Source organism: Hibiscus syriacus, unplaced genomic scaffold, assembly GCF_006381635.1.
Source record: "Hibiscus syriacus cultivar Baekdansim isolate YM2019G1 unplaced genomic scaffold, ASM638163v2 tig00111758_pilon, whole genome shotgun sequence".
NCBI lineage: Eukaryota > Viridiplantae > Streptophyta > Magnoliopsida > Malvales > Malvaceae > Hibiscus > Hibiscus syriacus.
In genome coordinates, this window is record NW_024063170.1 from 1,730,948 (window position 1) to 1,735,537 (window position 4,590).

Consider the following 4,590-nt stretch of genomic DNA (forward strand, 5'->3'; position numbering starts at 1 on the left):
TGAGAGCTTTGGAAGGTTAAGTTGGTCAGATTGCTACGGCATTGCAAGAGCGTCAGCAAGGACGATTGCCAAGTGATACTGAAGTCACTAAAGGGCATGGAAATGAGCATTGCAATGTGTTAACTCTTAGGAGTGGAACACAAATCAATTAACAAGTCAAAGCTAGTGGGGCACAACATGATGACTCTATTCCCACTAATGACAAAGGTGAAGTTGAATTGCATGATGATAGCAGTACTGAGAAGGACAAAGAGGAGAATTCTGTTAAGGCACCAGATTATGATGCCACAGCAAAAGTTATTCCTACTACTGCAGTTAAGGAAGATAGACCTCCACCACCATTTCCGCAAAGATTAAAGAAGCATAATGATGAAGTTCAGTTCAAAAAGTTCGTGGACATTCTTGATCAGCTCCATATCAATGTACCTCTCTTGGAAGCTATTGAACAAATGCCGATGTATGCCAAATTTCTGAAGGAAATCAGTACCAAGAAGAGGAAAGTAGAGGCTGTTACCACAACAGAATTTTGTTCTTCATTGAGTAAGTTGCCGTTAAAGCGAAATGATCTGGGCAGCTTCAATATTCCTTGTTCGATTGGAGCTAATTTCGTTGGAAAGGTACTGTGTGATCTTGGCTCAAGTGTCAACTTAATGCCAAAGTCAATATTCTTGAAGCTTGGCATAGGAGATGCAAGACCCACCTCGGTTATTTTACAACTTGCCGACAGATCCCATATTAAACATGAAGGGAGAGTCGAGGATGTTATAGTACGGGTGGACAAGTTTGTGTTTCCAGTCGACTTCTTAATTCTGGACTACGAAGTTGATGCCAAGGCACCAATTATTCTGGGAAGACCTTTCCTAGCCACTAGACGTATATTGATCGACTGTGAAAAAGGTGAACTCACCATGAGAGTGGCTGATCAGTGTGTGACTGTCAATGTGTTTCGAACGCTCAAATATGTTGATGACACTGAAGAATGCCAAGGCATTTCTGAATTGAACTCACTAATTGAAGAAGAGATTGAACATCTTTGCCAGAACAATTTCATTCAGCTAGCAGAAAATGAATATTTGGTGGATGATGAAAGCTTAGTGGAGTCCGACAACTTTTCAATTTTGGAGGAGCAATCTAGCTTACTACAAGTTAGATCAGGTATGAATTTTGAACCTCTGAATTTTAATGAATTTATTCCTCCTAAGCCTTCATTATTGTATGCACCTATTTTAGAACTTAAAACTTTGCCAGGGCATCTTAAATATGTTTACTTAGGTAGCGATGAGACTTTACCGGTGATTATTTCTGCTAACCTTACTGCTAATCAAGAGCAAAGTTTGTTAAGTGTTTTGATGCAGCATAAGAAAGCCATTGGTTGGACTATGGTCGACTTGAAAGGCATTAGTCCCACGATATGCATGCACAAGATTCTGCTTGAAGATTGCCACGACAATTCAATCGAACTACAACGAAGACTCAACCCTATTATAAAGAAAATGGTGATGAAAGAAATTCTGAAATGGCTTGATGCTGGAGTGATTTACCCTATCTTTAATAGCTCATGGGTGAGCCCTGTCCAATGTGTTTCGAAGAAAGGAGGCACGACTGTGGTTACTAATGAGGATAATGAGGTATTACCCACGCACACTATTACCGGATTGAGGATATGTATGGACTATAGAAAACTCAACAGAGCTACGAAGAATGACCATTTTCCTCTATCTTTCATCAACCAAATATTGGATCGATTGGCCGATAAAGCATTCTATTGCTTTTTGGATGGGTACTTAGGGTACAATCAAATTTCCATCGCACCAGAGGACCAAGAAAAGACTACATTCACTTGTCCCTTTGGCACTTTTGCTTTTAGGAGGATGCCTTTTGGACTCTGTAATGCCCCAACAACATTTCAGCGCTGTATGCAAGCTATATTTTCAGACATGGTTGAGGATTTTTTGGAGATCTTCATGGATGACTTTTCTATTTATGGGGACGATTTTGAACGATGCCTCGGTAATCTAGCAAAAGTTCTCAAAACATGCGAAGAGGTCGAGTTGCTCTTAAATTGGGAGAAATATCACTTCATGGTGACTGAAGGCATTATATTAGGCCACAAAATTTCACACAAGGGTATTGAGGTGGGTAAGGCGAAGATTGAAGTGATTGAAAAGTTTCCACCACCAACTTCAGTCAAGGGGATAAGAAGTTTTCTTGGATATGCTGGATTCTATAAAAGGTTTATTAAAGACTTCTCCAAGATTTCTAAGCCCTTGTGCACATTGCTTCAACAAAATCAACCCTTTGTGTTTGACGAGTTATGCCTCGGCGCATTTACTGAGCTGAAAAGACAACTGATCTTGGTACTCATTGTAGTTCCTCTCGATTGGACATCACCATTTGAGTTGATGTGTGATGCAAGTGATTATGTCGTAGGAGCTGTTTTGGGGCAACGTCGAGGTAAAATTTTTCATGTTATTTATTACTTTAGCCGCACTTTAAATGAAGCACAATTGAACTACACCACCACTGAGAAAGAATTACTTGTCGTGGTATTTGCTTTTGATAAATTTAGACCTTACCTAATAGGCAAAAAGGTTAATGTTCACACTGATCATTCGACCATAAAATACTTAATGAAAAAAAAGGATGCCAAACCTAGACTTATTATATGGATCTTACTTTTGCAAGAATTTGACTTAGAGGTGGTAGATAGAAAAGGAACTGAAAACCAAGTTACTGATCACTTATCTAGGCTAGAGAACAATTCTGAATGTCATGACACTATAGATATCCAAGAGGAATTTCCTGATGAGAAGCTTTTATATGCCGCAGTAATTCCGTGGTACGCTGACCTTGTTAATTTTCTTGTTAGTGGAATTCTGCCTTTTGATTTAGATAGTCACGCTAAAAAGAAGTTCAAGCATGATGCAAGGCACTATTTTTGGGATGAGCCATATTTGTTCAAGCATTGTGCCGATCAACTCATTAGACGATGTGTACCTGAAGAGGAGCAACGTGATATTTTGTACCATTGTCATTCGGCCCCATGTGGAGGCTATTTTGGTGGAGCAAGGACTGCTGCTAAGGTCCTGCAATCAGGCTTTTACTAGCCAACTCTGTTTAAAGATGCCCAAGCATTTTACAAAGCTTGTGATCGATGCCAACGGACTGGAAACATCTCCAGACGTCATGAAATGCCAATGCAAAATATCTTGGAGATAGAGTTGTTTGATGTGTGGGGCATCGATTTCATGAGACCATTCCCATCTTCTGAAGGAAAATTATATATCTTGCTTGCTGTGGATTATATGTCAAAGTGGGTGGAAGCAATAACGACATCAAGGAATGACTCCAAGACCGTACTCAAGTTTTTACGTAAGTATATTTTCACTCGGTTTGGAGTACCTCGTGCTATTATTAGTGATGAAGGAACCCATTTTGATAACAAGTTGATTGCCAAGGCATTGAAGAGATATGGAGTTCGACACAAGATTGCCACGGTATATCATCCGCAGACAAATGGCCAAGCAGAGATATCCAATATAGAGATCAAGCAGATTTTAGAGAAAGTGGTGAACCCAATGCTTAAGGATTGGTCGCCAAAGTTGGATGAAGCACTTTGGGCGTACAGAACAGCGTTTAAAACTCCTTTGGGAATGTCACCATTCAATCTAGTGTATGGTAAAGCTTGTCATCTCCCGGTTGAGCTTGAACATAAGACGTATTGGGCCATCAAGCAATTGAATTTTGATGCTCAACTAGTTGGGGAATAAAGATTACTGAGCTTAATGAAATGCAAGAGTTTAGAGCACAAGCATATGAAAATGCTCGGATATACAAGGAGAAAACCAAGAAGTGGCATGACCAGAAACTGATGCCATGGCATTTTCATGTGGGGCAACGAGTCTTGCTTTACAACTCTAGACTCAAACTCTTTCTTGGGAAGCTCAAATCTTGATGGTCAGGACCATTTGAGGTGCATTATGTCTACCCCCATGGAGTTGTTGACATCAAAAGAATGGACAATGGGACGATCTTCAAGGTCAATGGCCAGCGTCTGAAAGCCTACAACGGAGTTCCACCACCGCACAACAAGGAAGTATTACGTCTGCACAATGCTGAAGCGTGCTAAGAGGAGAACCAAAATTCGATGCCAAGGCATTGAATTTGTGTCTGTGCATAAATAAAATTTAAAATTTAGGCTTTTTTTATTCTTATTCTTATTTTGTAATTAATTTTTGATCTGATTTGTAGGGACTACATTGCTGCAAACCGTGCAGGGAGCAGTCACCCAAATGGAGGAAATGACAACGCATTAATGGGAGAGATATTCTTTGATTTTGTTTCTTTTTAATTTATTTTATTTCTGACATTTCTTTTCTCTCTCCAACAGTTTTGTCCCATCATCATCATTTCTTTTGGCAGTTTTTCCTTCCCCATACACGCATAACTCTCCCCACCCACTAATTTCTCTCTTAACCGTCCTATTACCCATTTTCCCTCATAAACTTTTAACTTTTTCTTTTCTCTTTCTTCCTTAACTTTCCTATTTCATTTTTAACTTTTACTTTTTATCTCTCATATTCTTCATAT